Source organism: Periplaneta americana, chromosome 6, assembly GCF_040183065.1.
Source record: "Periplaneta americana isolate PAMFEO1 chromosome 6, P.americana_PAMFEO1_priV1, whole genome shotgun sequence".
Taxonomy (NCBI): Eukaryota; Metazoa; Arthropoda; class Insecta; order Blattodea; family Blattidae; genus Periplaneta; species Periplaneta americana.
This window is the reverse complement of record NC_091122.1, coordinates 156,993,426-157,017,047: the sequence shown is the minus strand read 5'-3', so window position 1 is coordinate 157,017,047 and position 23,622 is coordinate 156,993,426. Positions and strand designations below refer to the sequence as shown.

At 35.0% G+C, this 23,622-nt stretch overlaps 1 protein-coding gene across 23 annotated transcripts in view; it reads left to right on the top strand.

The window, feature by feature from the left end:
- Positions 1-23,622, top strand: part of LOC138701967 (uncharacterized) — a 1,800,590-nt gene that overhangs the window by 1,654,991 nt on the left and 121,977 nt on the right. For 19 of the 23 annotated variants that reach the window (XR_011332755.1, XR_011332753.1, XR_011332745.1 and 16 more), the window contains one exon: positions 7,322-7,356. The exons of the other annotated variants lie outside the window; for them this stretch is intronic. The gene's annotated coding sequence lies outside the window, so the exon portion shown is untranslated. The remainder of the gene's footprint in view (positions 1-7,321; positions 7,357-23,622) is intronic. 23 annotated transcript variants of the gene reach the window in all.

Here is a 23,622-nt window from a genome sequence, read left to right as displayed (position 1 = left end):
GTGACTCGTAATGAGTGCACCTCTGCACATAGTGTGTTGGACATTGTGCCGCTGTCACACATCTGTGACACAGTGCGTGAGGGTTGGCCATCAAAGGGAAACTGAGACTTGGAACTTAAACTGAGAGGATTCAATCCGGCATCGGAACTGGCATCTGGCGTGGCTTAGTGGATAAAGGCGTCAGCACGTAGAGCTGAAAACCTGGGTTCGAGTCCCGGTACCGGAGAGAATTTTTCTTCGCATCACCCATCCTTCATCATAAACTAAAATATAGACTTGATATGAAAATAACAAAGAATCCGTTGATCAAGGATTACGACAAGGATGCAGTTTATCCCCTATTCTCTTTAATCTGTATATAGACGAAACTCTGAGAGAGTGGAAAATTAAATTAAATAATTATGGTTTTGACATAAGGAGAAAAAGTATAATGTCTATATTATATGCGGATGACCAAGTAATCATAGCCAATAGACTAATGAGAATAATTTACAGAAAGCTGTACATGAACTTCAAAAAACAGTTGAAACATATAATTTAAAAATATCGACATCTAAAACTAAAGTAATGGCATTCAAAGGCACAAATCCTGTAAGATCCAAGATAGTCATTAATAACACTCCTATTGAACAGATTCACCGCTTCACTTTCTTGGGATGTGATATATCTTACCATGGTGAAATTGACATTAACGGAAAATAGCAAAATTTAATAAAATGAACGGCAGAATTAGAAGAACACTTAAACGAAAAGTAAGGAAGGAAACTATAATGAAATTTTATAAAGTGATAGCGATACCAACATGCTTATACGGCAGTGAGACGTGGACCATGACGAAGAGAGATATATCTAGACTGCAGGCAGCAGAAATGAGATTCTTAAGAGCAACGGCTGGATATAGTTTAACGGATAGGAAAAAGAAATATAGATATTAGAAAGGAACTCAATGCTGAAAACTTAATAAAGAAAGTACAAGAATATAGAAGTTCTTGGTCACAGCATGTTCAGAGAATGAATAATGACCGTATTCCGAAACAAATAATGGAATACAAGCCAAAGGGAAGAAGAAGTTTAGGCCGTCCAAGGAAACGCTGAATAGACCAGCAAATAGAGGCGTAACAGGAGATAAGCCTAAATACTTGAAGATAAGAAGAAGAAGAAGAAGAAACTAAAATAGTTGTACTGTAGGATTATGAAAGAATTGAAGATTTTTAAGGGGAGAGGATGATATGTTTTAAAACTTTTTTTCCTATTTGGTGTAAAATATTAATTTTTTGTATTTAGAGAGCTCATGGCTGTGGCAACTCAACCAAATAAAAATATTTCTAAAAAAATTATTTGGGGCCCAAATTTGAAAAAAAAATATATACCCAATGCAGGATTGCACCAAAACCGATATAGGGCTATCTAAACCGTTTTTAAAGATAGATTCAAACAATTTTTTGCAATGTATTTGCAAAAGCATGTTATACAAACTGTCTGTAACAGAATTTTGATATTAGTTCCTACGTTTGTAAAATAATTAAAATTTAATAACAATTTTCTGATTTCTTTTCTTGCAAACAAACGGACGTATTTTTAAAATGAAATCAATTAACAAAATTCTGTTACCCGAGAAAAGTTTCCTAATAGTCTAAAGAATGTGTGTTCTAAATTTCATGCAGGTATTTTTAATAGTTCAGAAATTATATCCATTTTTGTCTGGCAATGTAGCAAAAAAAAAAAAAAAAAATGAAGTTACTGGAAACCTATAAAAGCGGGCGTGTGATTTAAAAATCTATAGCGCAGGAAGTTTAAAAATGACGTCTCAACATCCGATATGGACACAAATACCCACAAAATGTTGTGCAATGCATTCCACACATATCAAAGGGTATTTGAAGATTTTTTTTTCAATTTAATTTACCGGAAACAATAAAAGTGAGCGAGTGATTTAAAAATCCATAACGCAGGAAGTTTAAAAATGGCGACTCAACATCCGATAAGGGCACAAATACCCACAAAATGTTACGCTATGCATTCCACACACATCACAGAGTATTTTAAAGATTTTGTTTTGAAAATATACTCATTTTTCACCAAAAAATACCATTCTCTCCCCTTAATGCGTATCAAAGGGTATTTTAAAGAAAAAAAATTTTTGAAAATTTAGTTTACCGGAAACAACAATAAAAATGGGCGAGTGATTTAAAAATCCATAACGCAGGAAGTTTAAAAATGACGATTCAAGATCCGATAGGGGCACAAATACCCACAAAATGTTATGCTATGCATTCCACACACATCACAGAGTATTTTAAAGATTTTGTTTTGAAAATATACTCATTTTTCACCAAAAAATACCATTCTCTCCCCTTAATGCGTATCAAAGGGTATTTTGAAGAAAAAATGTTTTTGAAAATTTAGTTTACCGGAAACAACAATAAAAATGGGCGAGTGATTTAAAAATCCATAACGCAGGAAGTTTAAAAATGACGATTCAACATCCGATAAGAGCACAAATACCCACAAAATGTTATGCTATGCATTCCACACATATCACAGAGTATTTTAAAGAATTTTTTTTTAATTTACTCATTTTTCACCAAAAAAAAAATACCATTCTCTCCCCTTAATGCGTATCAAAGGGTATTTTAAAGAAACATTTTTTTTTTTATTTAATTTATCGGAAACAACAATAAAAGTGGGCGAGTGATTTAAAAATCCATAACGCAGGAAGTTTAAAAATGACGACTCAACATCCGATAAGGGCACAAATACCCACAAAATGTTATGCTATGCATTCCACACATATCACAGAGTATTTTAAAGATTTTTTTTTTAAATTTACTCATTTTTCACCAAATACGTAAAAAAAAAACTCTTGAATTTTTGGCACTTTTGACAAGTCGGTCCCCTTTGTTATAAGTTCGCAGAGCTTTAAAAACAAATATAAAATGGCGTAAAATGCCATTTTTTTCTCAAAATTAACTTCGGTTGGGATCTGTCGTTATTATTCTGAGAGCTTCAAATGTGTTAAAATGACTCAGCAGCCACAAAGTAAGAGAAATAACCTACAGTAAAACAGAGACCTTTATGCATGTCTGCAGCTATGGGGAAGTGAACAGACTTTATACACAGACGAGCATAGTCTCTGATGATTCAGCAAAGAGATGACATGCAAACAAAATCCAGACCTTCGTAATTAGTAATATCCTGAGAGAATCTTTCCATCATTGCCGGGTTTACTAGGACGACTAGGATATCCAGGAGTGTGTATGCTACTGCACGATCCATCTGTTCATCTTGAAATGCCACGGAATATGTCTAGTCTAAAAGAAGTTCTAAGGCAAGTGTAACTCGGATTCCCTTAGTGAAAAATGGGGGTAATTCAATATCTCTCACTTATTGCGTGGAGGCTCAAGTGGTAATTGGGCTATAAAATACAATTATTAAGTCTGGGGTGAGTATGTTGTGGCACCCCTCGGACACTTCGGCAGCCGGCTTCCTTCTGCAAACAGCGGGCGAGATTAACAAAGTTTGGACTGTGGGCGGAACCCGAATGGCTTGCTGGTAATGAAATGCCGGCTGGATAGGGAAATGGCGCCCTATTTTCAAAATACGCCACAAGGCAGCGTCTTTGTACAGTATGTTAATGAAATACGTGAACTCATTTCTCGAAGATTTGATATCGAGCAAGAAAAACAATTTTGGTTAGGTGACAAGTTACAATCCATTTGGCTTTTGAAATAAAAGCGCTGGAGTGACCGTTTCTTTCACCTGACTTCAGTGGTAATTATGTGTGTATGTACAGAGGTGTGAAAATTATTAGAATAATTTTAATTTTAAAGGCTTTTTAATAGTTCCTTCACAAATATTAATTGAATTGATGAATATTGGTATATGTTACTAAACTTATACTGATGTAGGATATATTTACTACTAAAAATGCCGGAAAGCATTGTTGTACATTGGTATTTTTCTTATTTTACAATTGTTATGGAAATTCAGAAATTATTATATTATGTTGGCGGAATTGGAAACATCAAAAATTAAATGCACAAAACAGATGTATAGGTTCATTTGAACCTTCACAATAATGTAAACGCAAAGAACAATTTGTTTAAAGCATTTCTTAATTAATTTTTGATGTTTCCAATTCCGCCAACATAATATAATAATTTCTGAATTCCCATAACAATTGTAAAATAAGAAAAATACCAATGTACAACAATGCTTTCCGGCATTGTTAGTAGTAAATATATCCTACATCAGTATAGTAATATTATATACCAATATTCATCAATTCAATTAATATTTGTGAAGGAACTATTAAAAAACCTTTAAAATTAAGATTATTCTAATAATTTTCACACTTCTGTTTATATGTAGGCCTACTGCATGCATGTATGTATGTATGTAATGTATGTATGTACTGCATGTATGTATGTATGTATGCATGTATGTACAGTAGTGGCAAAAAAAACCGACCAACCCTTGTAGCTGATTTCAGAGCCTTGTTCACTCCAGAGCACGATAGGCTGGTAACCAAGACTTTCGTGGTTCGATTCCTGCCTGGGAAGGTAACTTTTTTTTTTTGTTCCTTATTCAAATTTATTCCCAATACTTTTCGATCTAGCAACTGAAATTGTATAGGATGAAGATTATAAAGATATCTTATGATAAGGTATAATGAGTAAATTGTTATGATGAGACCTGGTACTTAGCTGATAATGCTAACATGACTAAGGTATTCTGATTGTTCATACTTTTTTTATTTATTTGTTATTGAACATAACAGGCAAAGCCCAATTACAATGTTCAAGACTGACAAACTAATTTATAAAACATAAACAAGGAAAAGGAAACATAGGCCTATACTTATTAAAAATTGAAACAAAATAGAAAAAGAGAGAAAGAAAAAAAAAGAGAAATTAAAATAAAGTGCGAAAGTAGCTTCAAATTAACTAACAACAATGTGCTGTAAAATATGATAAATAATTCTTTATTTAGAAAAATTCATATCTAAAATATCAACATTCGGATGAGGATGTAATTTATTGTATAATTGCAACATCTGGAGAACTGGGGAATGGCTTTTATAACGAAGAGAAGTGAAAATTGACTTCGCTACAAGACAAAAATTGTATCAACATAAATAAATTTTGAGTATATTTATGATTAGACTTCGTGGAATTGCCACGAGAATCGTGAGGTTTACTGCGCACGCGGTATAGACTGTATGAGAATAGAGCGTGCAACGGATGGAGTATGGCTCTAATGTAAACACTGAGCAGTATACTGCGATTACAATAAAACCTGTATCCTGCATTCAAGAAATATAATGAATGATCATTGAAGTATGTAGGAAATGTCTAAAAATGTAAATACACAATTATTTTATAGTGAGATATATTAACTCTTAAAATTTAATGTAAGGTACTCACATCATCCTTGAATATGTGCATTGCAGTGAAGAGTTACGTACATTTTGAGCGACTGCAAAGTGAACCTCCTCCGATGGTCACTTAAACAATTTTTATATTGGAAAAATGTACATTAGACATCACACGATGTTGTAGGTGCATATTTGAAGAACGGAAAGTCACTACTTTTTAGTACACCAACTTCAGACGTCTTGTCGTGACCTGATAGAACATAATTTATAATACGAAGTTGTGAATAGGCAGAATTTTTAGGAATAATATTTCTCAACTTACATTTCACTTTTTCTGAAATTAGTGAACTGTTATTTTGGATAACGGTTTGTGATACTTTATCCACTATATTAAGGGCTTCTGAGAGTTGTAGTTTAGATTAATCTAACAGGATGATGCATTTGGACACGATTTTAAAATCAGAATCAGTGAACAGAATATCTTCCAATAGCTGTTCAGAAGGCTGTGATTTTACAGCTGCAACAGCGGAACTGTCTGTGCTAGCCACTGCATCAATTACCTCCATTATTTTGCCGTAATGTTCTGCATAATAATTAACAGCATTCAACCACGTTTCCCAACGGGTCAAGACTGGCTGCGGGGGTAAGGGTATTCCAGGGGCAATTGTTTGGAACAGCAACACACTCATTGTAGCATTGATTGAATTCTTGTCTGCACTGAACAAATGTTAAGGTTTGACTATTCCAACCACAGTAATGCAAAAACAAGTGGTTACATAGGTATACATTAGCTGCAGCTGCTCCATCTATTTGGACCGGTCACATCTCTTAACATGAACTGCTTATACTACGAGACCGGGAGGTCGCTCACCTCCTCTATACTACCGTACATCGGCAACCTGATTGCATGCTGCGTGTGGCAATTCAACGAAGTCTATTTATGATGAATGTTTTCAGTATAAATTATATCCTACTAAAATATATGCAATATATGGAACATAATGCTTCCTACATGAAGAATCAATAGCAGATGTAATCATTTCACGTCACAATTTTATTTATTGTATGTTCAATTTTAACATTTATGATAAAATGCAATACTACGGGTGATTACTTGACACGTGTAAATGTAATTTCAACAGCATAATTTTTCAAACACAGCAATTATTTTGCATTAAGTATGTTCGTAACTTGCTTGTTTTAACTTATGCAATATATGGAACATAATACTTCCACGTGAGAATCAATAACATATGTAATTAGTTTGTCATAATTTGGTGTTCAATAATACTTATGATAAAATGTAAATATTGTTCATGTAAACAGCTGAGTCAGGACGCATCTAATCACAATGTAACATTCATTAAGTCAAGTTTTAACCAAGTTTGTTTGCCCGAATATTACTTCATTCAACTCACATTTGTATTTAGTATTTAGCGTGTATATTATGATACTTGTGATGATCTGATGATGGCAAACAATTGCCGAAAACGTTAATCACATCAATAAATGTGGCATAGTTAATAATACAAGGCTACACATTACATGATAAGCAAACAGACGGACCCATTAAACATATATTCACTTTCCTACTAAAAGGTTAAAGATACGAACACACAGTAGCTATTCCTAATATTAAGTACACAACAAAGACACTCCTAAAGACTTAAGTATTATCCGTAATGTTATTTGATGAGATAAATTGTAATACTTTCCTGTTGAGTTACGTGCTATTTACACACTTGATTACTCCTACTGTAAATTGTACTACAGAAAAGGATTCCTAGAGCAACGAACTTTGTAGAATTCCCTGAAAATAACACACAGAACTTGCCTTTCGCATGACTTTCTTGCCTGTAATATGTTGTTATGTGTGTGTATATATTAGTGTGTATTCTTACTGAAGTAATACTGTTTACCAGACGAATTTTCTTTTGATTGCAGATAGACTAAACCGAGACTCGAGCAAGGACCAACAGGTAGGCATCCATTTCATTCTGATCGTCCAATATGAACGGGGTGAATTCTGGCATAACGGCATTATCAGCTGGTATGGAGTGCAGTCTGCATAGTTTTAGTTGTTGAAATGCAATTTTTAGCCAGATTTAAGTTCATTAATGGATAAAGGGGTGGAATGGTTGTATATAAGCCCCTTGATCAGCACAAGAGCTCTGTGGAGTGACCACTACACCATGGATTTGTTGGACTCAAATGCGTGTGATTCCGAGCTCCAGTGTTTGCGGACTTTAAAACGAGCATCGGAAGTTCATTCTGTCTTCGCTTTGACGGTATTTAAATCAAACAACAAAATTCTTTTTGAAACGTTTACGGCGGTCTCAAATTAGATACAATTTGTTATGTAAGCATTTAAGGATGTTCGACGTAGTGTGAGATTGTTTGGTTATTACGATATATCTCTGGTGGATGGGAAAAAGGGACAAGTTCTTTTTTTTTATTTTTCACGGGAGAGAAAAATGGATTTAAACAATTGGGTAAGATCGCACGGTTTAAACAAAACTTTATTTGTATTATTTCTTGAGGTAAATCCAGTGCTGAAAAAATATTTAATGCTGTTTTTTTTGCATAACCTCGGCAGTTGCGAACGCCGTTAAATAATAGTACATTATGCAACGAGCCTATAATGGTAGTAAATAAGACGCGAGTATGTTTATGCAACGAGCGCAAGCGAGTTTCATAATTTTCATACTAGCGTCTTAATTACCATTATAGGCAAAGTTTCATACGACTTTTTATGCTCGACCATATTTCTAACTTGAAATTATTCATAAGTATTCATGTTATTCTTATCTGACTGCGGAACGGAACTGACCTTGTGCAATATCTCGTAAATTGTGAGATGTGCGCAGACGCGAAAGTATTGATTTTTTCCGAGAAACAAATGTCATTGACCTTGATATAATCTAGAGAGTAAAATAAACATTAATCTTGATATAATCTTGAAATTGATTTAGACATTGAAAAACGAGATGACAAATTGAATTTATTTCAATATTATTTACAATTAACGCTAATTATTATAGTAACAGAACATAACCTTCTTCGACAGTATTGGATTTCCAGCCTCCGTGACGTTTCGCTAGTTTTCTTTCGATTGCATATCCGAGAATAATCGATACTTGCGCTTTCATATTGCTACAATGGTGTTTTCTGATTGGTGGAACACCTGAACTTTAATGAATAGGTGTACTTTAAAAAGGTCCATTAAAGGTCTGCTACCAGGTGTATAATTACTACATTTCGGCATGGTCGACCATAAAACATAATATTTAACATACCTTAGATCAGCCATGGCGAAAATGTGATTGTGCGCCGAGCCACTGTGTAACCTGCAACGTGCATAGCACCTATGGAGGGAGGCGGACAGCTGAAGGGGAAGTGAAGCAACTGTCTGACTTATTAACGGATTTTCATTCTTCTTGCGTCAAGCACTTAAATATAATTTTATACAGTACAGGGCTACAAGCTAATGTTTAATGCGTGTAAAGAAAGAAAAAAATTAGCTATAAAACATAGGATATATTATCACAACCTAAAATTAACGGTCTTCAGAATGTCTCTGCGACAGAGTTTCAAAATCAGAAATTATGTGACTTACTCCCAGTCGTAGTTGTCTGTCAGTCGTGATCTAAATTTGGTTTTTACTATTTTCATTGTTGAAAATAATTTTTCACAAACGTAATTTGTAACGAACATGGCTTCAACAGAGCAAACGAAAGAATGAAGCTTCGAATATTTATTTTTTGACAAAGATTTCAAAAGTTCAACATTTGTCAAGTCCTTACATTTAGCTTTCATTTAACATCACATTGTAAATCTTTGAGTTTAAATTGAAGATCTAACCGCATTATTCGTACATCTGCTGAATAAAGATCGACGTAGAGAGATGGTGATGATAATAATAATAATAATAATAATAATAATAATAATACTTAACTTTAATGTTTCATCAGTAACATGTAGTATAATGCCGTTTTATGTTGCACAACCGTTTTCCTCATAATACTTGTGAACAAATCATACATTTAATATTCTCATAATACTGGCAGGAAAAAAATGCGTCCTCCCATCCTACTTGAAACTTTCTTTTTTGTAGAGGTAAATGGTTTCGAGAGAGACAATGCGACGATACACTACTCGCAGATCAGAGACAAATACAAATGGAACGGAGTTTGATTCCAGTGAGTGAGAGGGCGGGGGTTGGAGGAGGTAGGAAGCAAGAGAAATGCGTAGCTATCATTGCGAGCCACAATATGCTCGTGAGTCACATTTTCGCCACGGCTGCCTTAGATTTTCCATTTATTCATTCATTCATTCATAGTGTTCTGTCCAAGGGCAGGTTTTTCACTGCAAACTCAACATTTTTCATTCTTTCTTACTCCTCATAGTCTACGCATACGATACATGTATCTTAATGTTTTTCTGTCATCTGATATCTTCTTCTGCACCGAAATTGTCTTCCATTCACCATTCCTTTCAGTGCATCCTTCAGTATGAAGTTTCTTCTCAGTCAGTGTGACCTAGCCGATTCCTTTTCTCTTCCTGATCAATTTAGATTTAGATTTATCTAATTATAACAAATACATTAAAACGCTACATGAAAGTACCCCGAAAGAGCAAAGCTCGTGTTCGGGGACAGTTCCATTTTGATGGAAAGACTTGAAAATGACATACAATTTTACATTGTTCACCAAACATATCTATTTTTTTCTGAATTAAAATTTAAGATTCTGATTACATAGATTATACAGGGACATCATTTTATTTTTACTAACATTTTTAATATTAACTTGCCTATACCTCTGGATCAACGCCGTTTGCTATCCCCTTCCACGACTGGAGTTCGATGATACTGACGTAATATACAAACAAATCACTTTACTAGGTATAGGAGGGAAGGAAAGTAGTTCATCCATTTATGTAAACTAGGAAATATTGCGCTTTTGAGTTTCATCATTTTCGTTAGGCGTTTGTTTAATCAAAATACAGTACAGTATTAACAATGAGTGTTTTTACTCACGAACTGAGCTGTCCATGTGGACGTATTCATTATGCAGTGTATATTATACTGTCTACAACACATTAGCATACAATATAGAGAGTGAAGTTAAATTGAAATATAATCATAATATGGATATTAAACACATTTCGATACAGGCTTCAGTTCTAATGTGCATATTATCGCACTATAGACTATTGTACTTAATTCCAATTATTACCAGTTCTTCGTACTAGTAACTCATGTTGAAATAATTCTGTACCTACTCTATAAAAGAGTACCTTACGTACTGTAAATTCAATCTTCACTTCTGCCCGAAAAGATAAAATTACTCAGACATACTATCTACTGTCCGTCCCAGTGGTTAAGTCGTAGGGTCGTAGAAAGGAGGGAAATCACGTGACAGTTAATTACTTAACGAGGCCCTTTTAAGTTATTTTAAACAGTTGTATAATGTTATGTAGACGTCCAATTCCTAACAGAAATTAATATTCTCAGAACAGAGCTAAGACAGCCCAGCCACTAGCTGGCGAATAAAAGCTGGATGGGGAAACCGGGATACGACGTAGGCAAATGGACGACAGTACTTGTGCGAAAATGATTCAATATTGAAAGCTCTTTCGTCACTGGAAAATGCGAACATATTTTTGGAACGTACTGTGGCTACTATGACTGTATATGCGGTCTTGGATCTGTGTGGAAGTCGGTTGAAGGGTGGGAGTGAAGTACATTCAAAAACTCAGGTACAATAAAAATTGAAGTAAAAATAAAATGATGTCCCTGTACATAGGCCTACCGGTAATTCATAAAAATAGAAATCTCTACTGTTTCTAAAATAAAATTTAAATTTCTTGCACTAAGATCAAATTTTTAGAATAGTAGATAGAAACATACATACTTTGTAGACAAAATACTTAATAAAAAAGATCGTATGAAGATGATAATAAATTATTTATTTGTCTAATGGCAAGTACATGATGTTTGCTGTCATTGACTGAGCAAAAAACAAGAAAGTGAACAAAACTACGGATTAAGTAATTAAAAACATTCGGGCTCTGGCTTCCCAGTAGCGGTCGACTTCCTTGGAGGATTTCAGGACAGGGCATTTTGCAAGATGTTGTCTATCTATGTCTTCCTGTTGATGGCACAAAATGCAGGATGCTGATGGAAGGATGCCAAGACGATTGAGATGTTTACCCAGGATTCATGTTCAGTGTTAAGACGAAAGCTTGCAACTTTCAGTCTTCTGGATTCAGGAGGTATATCCTTCAGTAATTTCCTACGTTGTTGCGAAATGTTTATGTCCAAATCTTGTTGGTGATTATTTTTTTGTAGTTGCTTGATATATTGTTTTACTGAGCTAAATGACAAAGGTTTCCGTGGGTTTATTTTGAGATTGGCAGCTTTCTTAGCTAATGTGTCAGCCTGTTCATTCCCATGTAGATTACAATGTCCTGGGATCCATTGTAACACGACTGTTTTGCCATGTTCTTTTAAAGTTGCAAGTATTTTTTGACAATTATTGATTTGTTCTGTGTAGGGGTGGTCAGTTTTATTTATGGACAGAATGGCTGCTTTTGAATCCGAGAGGATGAAAGCGTTTGTGAATTTATCCATATGGAATAAAAGTTGATTTAAGGCAACATGTATAGCTTCAATTTCTCCATCATAGGCAGATAGATGATAATAATAAAATTAGTAATAATAATACTAGTAATAACTGAGTGAAAAAAGAGTCGATGTTGAGATTGGTGATGGATTAATATTAACTTATTATTAGTAGTATAATTAGTACTGATCATGTTGATGTAGTATCAAAAGATAAGATAGAAAAAATATACTTAAGATAGAAATAAACTTGTTTTACAGTACATGGTACATATAAAACAAGGAAGTCTGTCGTATAAATTGTTTTATCCATGACCATAACGAAAAACATACCTTTACTAAATACTTTTGCGTTTGTAAAGTAGGCTTTTATTCAACATTACTTTATTCCACTAGCGAGATAAAGACTTTACCTCACAGTTTGAACTTTATCTCACAGTTCATTAGTATTTTCTTAGTACCTGGGCACACACGTATACTTTTCCATTCAACTATTACTCAAGAAGTTAATATATTAATTACTAGATGTCACTACCTCTTCTTCTTTATTACCATTTCTTAAATACACATACACTCAATCTCCTCTTTTCTCTATCTACTACGTCGTAATTTGTGCATTGCATTCATATCTAATACGTTTTTTTTTTAATTTGTAATAATTTATCTTTTGGGAGGCGAGGAGACTTGAATCTACGAAGTTGCGTTTATAGGATTTCATAACAACATGCGTTAGTCAACTGAGCTAAACAGACACGATGATTAATTACGTTTTAATATTCCTCTTAAGTTTACAGAAGTAAAATGTGAAGTCCACACCTGTGGAGTAACGATCAGCGCGTCTGGCCGCGGAACCAGGTGGCCCGGGTTCGATTCCCGGTCGGGGAAAGTTACCTGGTTGAGGTTTTTTCCGGGGTTTTCCCTCAACCCAATATGAGCAAATGCTGGGTAACTTTAGGTGCTGGGCCCCGGACTCATTTCACCGGCATTATCACCTTCATCTCATTCAGACGCTAAATAACCAAAGATGTTGATAAAGCGTCGTAAAATAACCTACTGAAATAAATAAAATGTGAAATTATTTTAACCACATTAGTCCCGTGAACGCTTCTAAATAATCCCTGAAACTTCAAAAAGACGAAAATACACTTTTAAAATGAAAAAAAATATATATTTAAATTATATAATTAATTATAATTTGTTATTTATCCAACGCCTTAGATACCATTCTTCACTAATCATGGCCTCCTAAATCATAACCTATCTAGTACACGTATCGATTTTAAAATCCATGCCATGATACGTGATTATATGAGGACTTATTTTCAACATATTTTCTTTTATAAAACATAATTTTTCGTTATGGTCATGGAAAAATTACGTATGGTACTTGTGAGCGTGATCTTTATTGCGCTCGTGTAATTTAAGCACTCGGCTGACGCCTCGTGCTTAAATCTTTCCACTCGTGCAATAAAGATGCACTTACCTCACAAGTACCATAAATAACTATAATTCTAGATCTGAAAATTTCATTGCTTATAGTAGTCAATGATCAGTTTGAGCAATATTCTTTCTTCACCCACTTTTTCTAGCACAGCTTCATTTCTTATTCTGGAGAAAGACGTAGTTATATTATTTTTGTTGTTTTTTTTTTTGTTGTTGTTGAAGATGTCTTAAATATATGTTACACACATTATTTTATTGACATTATTCTTGTATAGTCAAGAAATAAAATACGGTACTATATAGAGTACCTAGTTGCAGTTGACTGTGAGGAGGCTGTACTCCGAGAGCGTTAGAGCAGACATGCGTTCCTATATGCAAATAGACCCAGGTGTGCTGTGCATATTTTAAAATCCTCCCCCTCTGCTAGGCCTGGCGACATAATGCAGGGAGAGGCACATCTCCGCTCACGATACGCTCGGACCCATCCGCCGTTTCACGCTCTTTCCAATCACTTCTCTATTATCACTTAAATGTGATTAGCAAACACTAAACTTGTCAATCGTGCGTGAACCTCTCTCTTAAAGTACTCGAAATAGGTGTACACATTTGTCGGTTATACAGCGTGTGCCAGAAATGCGTTATCTTAGAATTTATCACCACATAATTATCATGAACAGTTCCTTGTGATAAGAAATGGTATGTTATGTTCAAATCTAAGAAATATGTGCTTGGTTAATTCACAGATATCTTGCTGCGACCTGATGGGGTATAGGTAGTTTAAAGCTGTTTTTGGTAATCTGTCCCTTTCCTTAAGTAATAATACCGTTATAATAATAATAATAATAATAATAATACCGTAATAACATACTCTCTTTACACTTGTTCCATTGCCTCATTTCGATGTCTAATACAGACCTATTTTGTGTATAATTGTGGAGCTTGCGTCCGAAAGCGGACCCTAATCATTTTTAATTAAAATTAAGTTTGATATCATTTTCGTATAAATCGACTGAAAAAAGTCCAATTTTTCCATTAGCCTACTTTCAAAAAAATGTGGACGAAATCAGCATTAGAATCGCTTAGAAATTGCTATTTGCGTTCAAAAAACGGAATATTAAGAATCGCATTTATCTGATTTTAGAAATTTTAGAAATTACTAAGAACATTTGACACACTCGGTGTAGTTCTTGTGATGGCCTTAACTCTGCCAGTGAAAATAAAACTATTATTATTTTTATTATTATTATTATTGCTATTATTATTATTATTATTATTATTATTATTATTATTATTATTGTTATCTGCCTCTCTGTGTATCTATCTGTCTACCTGTATATGCCTGTGTATCTTTCTGTCTCTCTCCGTGTATCCGCCTGTGTATGTATCTATGTAGGGTAAACTAGGGTCTGTTGGACAGTCGGGCATGTTGGACACTCCGTACTTTAATGTGTTACCACGCCACTTGTGGGCACCACATTCTGCTAGAAGTCAATGAAGGAAGTAGCCACGAGTGGGGCTACTTCCTTCATTGACTTCTAGCTGAATGTGGTGCCCACAAGTGGCGTGGTAACACATTAAAGTACGGAGTGTCCAACATGCCCGACTGTCCAACAGACCCTAATTTACCCTATTTATTTATATTTTATTTATTTCATTACCAGCTATGAGGACATAAAGTTCTAGGATAACCGAGGCATACGGTACTGTAAGAATCAGGACCGTCCTTCTTAAAATACATTCACAGAAACAGGCCTCAAGGTTTAATCCTAAATAGCATGATGATGATGATGATGATGATGATGATGATGATGATGATTATGAAATGTAAGTAGGAGCCTGGATGGAGAATAAGATTTCCAAATGCGTTCCTCTCTTTTGCTTGTTTTTATCTCGCACATAACGGACGTATTACGGCTACATCCGCCCGGTATTCATAATTCTGCATTTGTATATAGATACACTCAGACCGCAGCAAAGTTAAATAGGAAGTTAGGACATTAATTAACCAGACGTGTATGAGTTTAAAACTAGTTGCTATTCCTCGCATTAAACGGCTCTCTGAAATGAACATTCAGTTTGAATACCGCAGATTAAGAATACCGGGTGTACCGCGAGTATATATTATTCCTCTTCATGCATGTCTGCGGAATTTAAGCTTACATTACACTTCAGCTTTTTCCACTTTATCGGCATTAGCATCATTATACGTTATTACCAGGCTTCGAGACTTTGGACCCGATACAATAAGTTTACTGTGTATGCACTATAGGTTGTTGACTCGCCGCAGGTAGATAGAGATGTGTTGAGGTAACAACGTTGCTATTTAGAGTAGAGTACGGTAGTATGGGGAAACACACATATGTACACTCTGAAAGAAAATATATATTACACAATGATAATGTCAAAAGAATGCGAAAAGCATTTATTCTCCTGTCTTTTATAAGAATTTATGTTTAATGGTGGAAATAAGCATGTAGCAATTTTAATTTTTTCATTTATCCTATTGTTAGTCTTTAGGAAGTGCAGTTACAGTACCGAATTGCAATGTACTACAAGATACATTCTCAGTGTCTCAAACTTAAATCTTTTTCGGTTATCTGCCAAAGTTTGTACTGTAGAAAGCTGCGCTCTACGCCGCATGACGTGATAGGAACAAAACGAAAAAATCTAACATCATTGCAGTCTTTAAGAGACAGTCCTTTATTCTCGGGCGACTCTATGTCCACTAATTTGCTGTTTATGTTACACAATGTTCCATATCCGTTATTTTTACAAAAAGTGATATCCACTTCTGTTTTACACGTTCAGTACCGGTGTACTTAATGTCTCATTAATTCTCTGCATTATTTTCTAAATTAATTTGAGGGCTTCCGGCATCTCTTGCTCTGACTTTTTTAACCGTGTAATAGTTTCAGACACAGTTTGTATGAAAACCAAATTATTCGTCAGAACCTTCAAATCCAGAGCGTTTTCCTTTGCGTATTTGTTGGCATTCATTCTACAGTACCCCCACTCACTGTACGCTTTACCACTATACTCAGTACGCCGTTATGCGGATTTCCCACTGAACTGCTCTATTGGGTCCGAAGTCTCGAAGCCTGGTTATTACTTATGAACTACAACTAGTGTGTCAAATGGTCTTAGTAATTGTTCTTATTCATCTTTACATAGATTTGATGACTTGTGTATAAAATGGATCATTTACTGCATTAATTGTATTCGGTATTTATGGTTTATGATGTTCATCATTAGCTGTATATAGTTTGTTGTGATATTTTTGGTTTTATTAATTACGTTTTGAACAAGTATTATCACGTATTTGGCCTTCCATTTGAAATTCTTTCAACAGCTCTAGCTTTTGTAATATACTCATTAAGAAATATAACTTACTGAACGTAACTTACAAAAATACAACAGACACCTCATGTATTGTATTGTATTGTATTGTATTGTATTGTATTAACATTCCATGGTATTCATACATTGCTTCACAGCTAGAATATGGAACAAGTAAAAAAACTTAATATTATTATAAAGTCTTAATTTATAGTCACAGTCTAGATGAAATACATACAGAAGAGATTTACAATATAGTCTGCTAGTACAACACAAAGTTTTAGTAACAATTTCATGAAGTGTTATTGAATGTCATGAATTCACCTACAGAATAGAAGGCGTGAGAAATTAAGAACTTCTTTAATTTGGCCCTAAATAATCTTATGTTTTGAGTTTCATTTTTTATATCGATAGGGAGGCTATTAAAAATTTTTATTGCCATAATATAACGCACTCCTTTTTGATAGCATAATAGACTTGCCGATGGAGTATGAAAGTAATTTTTTGACGTGTATTTATGCTATGAACTGTTGAATTAGTTACAAAGTTTTCACGATTACATAAGAGGAAGATTATTGGAATGAAAAGATATACTGACAAGCCATGGGCATTATTTGTAGTTTTTTTTTTAAATAGTCCTACAACATTCCCTAGATTTGGCACTTACTATTATTCTAATTACTATTTTTTGTAACAGGAATATACTGTTACTATCTGTGGAATTTCCCCAGAATATTATTCCAAAACTCATTACCGAGTGAGAGTATGCAAAGTATATTGTTTTTAAGGTATTGATATTTACTATCTTTTGCATAGATATAATAGCAAAACATGCTGAATTTAGTTTGGGGGTAATTTCTTTAATATGATTTTTCCTGTTTAACACATTATCAATTTTTAAGCCAAGAAATTTGGTACTCGTAGTCATATAATAGGCACATTTCAGCTGTCTGTCTGTCTGTCTACCCATATATCTGTCTGTTTGTGCACCTGTATGTATGTATGTATGTATGTATATCTATCTGTCTGTGCGTCTATGTCTGTCTGTCTACCTACCCCTCTATCAATCTACCTATCTATATTTATCTCTGTCTGTCTGTCTATATCTAGCTACCTATTTGTCTGTCTGTCCGCTAGTTCGTCTGTCCGTTTTTCCGTCTATCTATTCTATTTCTCCATCTGTCCATCGATGTCTGTCTACGTGTCTTCTTCCCATCCGCCCATCTACTGTCTACATACTTTATCTTTCTGCCTTTTCAACCGTTTATCTATGTCACCCATGTTTGAGTTTTTATTCACCTGCTTAAGCCATGTTTGAGGTTTTTTGATTTGACCCGTTCCCCTGTTTCAATGTGATACCTGGTTTCCACTTGAAACAACACATAAAACATTGACATCTAACAGACATTATTTATGCCTTACGTTGGATTCGATCAACCAGCTCAGCGTTCAAGGCATAACCTAAATATGAAAATAATTTATCTCTAATAATTTACCCTGAAGGGACTCCCATGAAATTAAATATTTTGTTACTTATTCTATTAACAAAATATGCAGTGAAGTACAGTACAAGTTTGGTGAAGGAATTTGCCAACATAAAAATATAGCCCACGTCAGTGTTGCCAACTGAAGTGTACGGAAAGTCGCCAATCAGTAGTTCAAAAGTCGCTAGATTCCGTATTATCACCAGAAAGAATTTTATTTTTGTCGCTAGAGGATGTTGAAAAAGCGCTAAACCCCTATTTAAGCAATAGAAAATTTAAACGAAATTGTAGTCGAAAAACAGTTAAAAGTCGCTAGATTTGCGATTTTTTTTGCTAAATTGAGAATACTGCCGCACATCGGAATCCTTCTCGCTACTGAAAAGTGAGTTCCGCGTGATTTAAATATCAAATTGTTGCTGACAAATTATCTTCCTTAGAAACCTGAGTGTCGTCAATGCTTTCAAAGTACCAGTGACATCATTCTGTGCACAGTTCTTTGTTCAGAAAAACATAACTGATCGGTTTCACAATATATATAGGCTTTACCCCGTTTTACGGTACTTTAATTTAGGATGGCAGAGAACTATGCGTGACAGAAATTAATTGAGAGTAACAGAGTTTTGAAGGGATTCAGACAACTACAAGACATATGGAATTAATTTCTTTGCCCCCTCTCCAGCAACATCTGACCGCTTGTTCTTTTAGGTTTCGCATACATGAGCTCTTCGGTTCATCCTAAATAGAAAGTGCTATAGTACCCGACACAGGCATTTGTCCATTTGGGCTGCAATGCTTAAGGCACAGTCCTTCCCCGCTCTGTAAATTATAAATGATACTCAACACGATCAAGAAGCTTACTGCATGAGCCGTACGATGACATTGCGTATTACAGAAGCTAACTCTGGGAATTGTTTAATAAATTATTGACTTCAGATTTAAATAAACTGCCCAGCATAATCACACTGACTGTATATTTCTGAAAAAAAAATTATTGTTCTGTAATAATTCTGGATATCTCTTTATACCTGATCGTAAGTCAATTTTTCTTCCACATATCAATATATCTGAAGTAAGGGCAGAGACAGTGAGGAGTATGATAGTGAATTACAGAGTGATGGCAGAGACAGTGATAAATATGATAGTTAATTACGGAGTGATGGCAGAGACAGTGACAAGTATGATAGTAAATTACAGAATGACGGCAGACACAGTGATAAGTATGATAGTGAATTTCGGAGTGATGGCAGAGACAGTGATAAGTATGATAGTGAATTACAGAGTGATGGCAGAGACAGTGACAAGTATGATAGTAAATTACAGAATGACGGCAGAGACAGTGATAAGTATGATAGTGAATTACGGAGTGATGGCAGAGGCAGTTTTAAGTATGATTGTGAATTATGGAGTGATGGCAGAGACAGTGATAAATATGATAGTGAATTACGGAGCGATGGCAGAGAGAGTGACAAGTATGATAGTAAATTACAGAATGACGACAGAGACAGTGTTAAGTATGATAGTGAATTACGGAGTGATGGCAGAGACAGTGATAAGTATGATAGTGAATTACGGAGTGATGGCAGAGACAGTAATGAATATGAAGTCCATTACGGAATGATGGCAGAGACAGTGACAAGTATGATAGTGAATTACAGAGTGATAGCCGAGACAGTGATAAATATGATAGTGAATTACAGAGTGATGGCAGAGACAGTGATAAGTATGATAGTGAATTACGGAGCGATGGCAGAGACAGTGATGAGTATGATGGTGAATTACGGAGTGATGGCAGAGACAGTGACAAGTATGATAGTAAATTACAGAATGACGGCAGAGACAGTGATAAGTATTATAGTGAATTATGGAATGATGGCAGAGACAGTAGTGAGTATGATAGTGAATTACGGAGTGATTGCAGATTCAGTGATGTATGATAGTGAATTACGGAGTGGTGGCAGAGACAGTGATGTATGATAGTGAATTACGGAGTGATGGCAGAGACAGTGATAAGTATGATAGTGAATTACGGAGTGATGGCAGAGACAGTGATGAGTATGATAGTGAATTACAGAGTGATGGCAGAGACAGTGACAAGTATGATAGTGAATTACGGAGTGATGGCAGAGACAGTGATGAGTATGATAGTGAATTACAGAGTGATGGCAGAGACAGTGACAAGTATGATAGTAAATTACAGAATGACGGCAGAGACAGTGATAAGTATTATAGTGAATTATGGAATGATGGCAGAGACAGTAGTGAGTATGATAGTGAATTACGGAGTGATTGCAGAGACAGTGATGTATGATAGTGAATTACGGAGTGATGGCAGAGACAGTGATGTATGATAGTGAATTACGGAGTGATGGCAGAGACAGTGATAAGTATGATAGTGAATTATGGAGTGATGGCAGAGACAGTGATGAGTATGATAGTGAATTATGGAGTGATGGTAGAGACAGTGATGAGGATGATAGTGAATTATGGAGTGATGGCAGAGACAGTGATGAGTAGGGCCTATAATAGTCAATTATGGTGTGATGGCAGAGACAGTGATGAGTATGATAGTGAATTATGGAGTGATGGTAGAGACAGTGATGAGTATAACAGTGAATTATGGAGTGATGGCAGAGACAGTGACAAGCATGATAGTGAATTACGGAGTGATGGCAGAGACAGTGATAAGTATAATAGTGAATTGCGGAGTGATGGCAGAGACAGTAACACGTATGATAGTGAATTACGGAGTGATGGCAGAGACAGTGATAAGTATGATAGTGAATTACGGAATGAAGGTAGAAACAATGGAAACGCCAAGGAATCCTGTCAAATTCCCTTTTTCGTAGTTCTACTTGCATTTACAGATCTTCAATTTGAAAAAGCAGCTGATCCTACGGAAATAATAATTTCTGTTTTGGCTCGAGGAGATGCCGCAAGTTGGCAGGCCTGTTTCTTCCCATGCTGCACAATACGTAATTCATGTGGACTGTTCCTTTAATAGCAGCAGACCGACGTCTTTATATACCGACGTACAATGCACGAGCTTTCATCGGCAAGACCCCCCGATGGGCATCTTACAAATGAGGCAGCGTCTGCAACCCTTCATGTTGGAAAAATAGCCTCCTCAGTACACGTGGGAGAGTGACCAATAGAGAAGTAACATTCCAGAGCGATTCCCATGCGCCGCTGCAAACGACAGCACGTGAATCTTGGACAATACCTCGGATACTCCTTCACCGGTTCTGAGTTCTCTCGTGATGGTCTCTTCAATGATTTACAGTAAATGTGTTACCGAATAAATCAGGCGAAAATGTTACAGGGTAATTAAAAGCTTTCTTAAACAGGTTTAATAATGAATAAGTCTTAAAGTATACAGAATGTACCATAAGTAATGTCATTAATTTCAGTGGTTTATTATTTGGGGTATTTCAAACAAAAATATTTAATACAATTTTGCTCGTTTTTGCTTCCTTTTCGAAATAAAAATTGTTTTACATGAAACATTTCATAGCGTGTTTTTGGAAAGCCATTCATTGAATTCCCAATATGTTAAGTCAACTTAAGAGAGCAGTGTATTGTGATAGTATATATACTTGAAAGAATTTTAGTTTTGTCCTTTAAATATGCAGAAATTTGATTTGAACAAATGTAACTTTTCCTTCTGCATAATGAATTTTATACAATGTTACGTTTGTTCCAATCACATTTTTGCACATTTAAGGGGGGAAAAAACTGAAATTCTTTCAATTATTTATCATAACACTGCTCCCTTAAACTGACTGATCATATTGGGAATTAAATCAGTGGTTTTCCTAAAACACGCTATGAAATGTTTCATATAAAATAATTTATCTCGAAAAGGAAGGAAAAACGAGCAACATTGTATTAAACTACTTACTTGATGGCTTTTAAGGAAGTCAGAGGTTCATGCCGCTTTCACATAAGCCCGACATTGGTCCCTATCCCGAGACAGATTAGTCCAGTCTCTATCATCATATCCCACCTCCTTCAAATCCATTTTAATATTGTTTTCTCATCTACGTCTCGACCTCCCCAAAGGTCTTTTTCCCTCTGGCCTCCCAACTAACGCTCTATATGTATTTCTGGATTCTCGCCTATACGTGCTACATGCTCTGCCCATCTCAAACGTCTGCATGTAATGTTCCTAATTATGTCAGATGAAAAATACAATGCGTGCAGTTCTGTTTTGTGTAACTTTCTCCATTCTCCTGTAACTTCATCCCTCTTGTCCCAAATATTTTCCTAAGCACTTTATTCTCAAATACCCTTAACCTATGTTCCTCTCTCAAAGTGAGAGTCCAAGTTTTACAACCATACAGAACAACCGGTAATATAACTGTTTTATAAATTCTAAATTTCAGATTTTTTGACAGCAGACTGGATGATAAAAGCTTCTCAACGGAATAATAACAGGTATTTCCTTTATACTGGGTTTAATTTCCTCCCGAGTATCATTCATATTTGTTACTGCTGCTCAAGATATTTGAATTTTTCCACCTCTTCGAAGGATGAATTTCCAATTTTTATACTTCCATTTCGTACAATAATCTCGTCACGCGACATAATCATATACTTTGTCTTTTCGGGATTTACTTCCAAACCTATCTCTTTACATGCTTCAAGTAAAATTCCCGTATTTTCCCTAATCGTTTGTGGATTTTCTCTTAACATATTCACGTCATCCGCATAGACAAGCAGCTGATGTAACTCGTTCAATTCCAAACCCTCTCTGTTATCCTGTACTTTCCTAATGGCATACTCTAGAGAAAATTAAAAAAGCAAATGTGATAGCCCTTGCTTTAGCCCGCAGTGAATTGGAAACGCATCTGACAGAAACATTGTATTAAACTGTTTTATTTAAATTATCTCAAATAATTACCCTCTAAAATTAAATAATAAAATAATTTGTATTGCTTGTTTGTAATTATTGTATAATTTTATTTGAAGTATAAATGCTGACATATAACTTTCTGAGACCTAATAATATACGTACACTAAAAACTCTTTATTTTTAAATTTGAACCTTATTTTTGCACAAAAACCTTAGTATTACGAAATTAGCGGAGTCTGGCCTAATGACGAAAAATATTTCACTTTTAAATCCATTACGCTGCAATTATAGAATCAGTTTATAAACAGCAGCTTTAAAATTCAGGATTCGTAATGTATAACCCTAATATGCATAACGCCCTCTAAATGCTTTATTTTTCACGTATGTGGGAGAGAAATCTGGAAATCTGTATGGTGCATAATGATGCAAAATAATACGGGGATGAAGCTACATGTTGGGATTTTAGGGAATGAGTATTGTCGGATGGGGCTTCAGGAGATTAGGA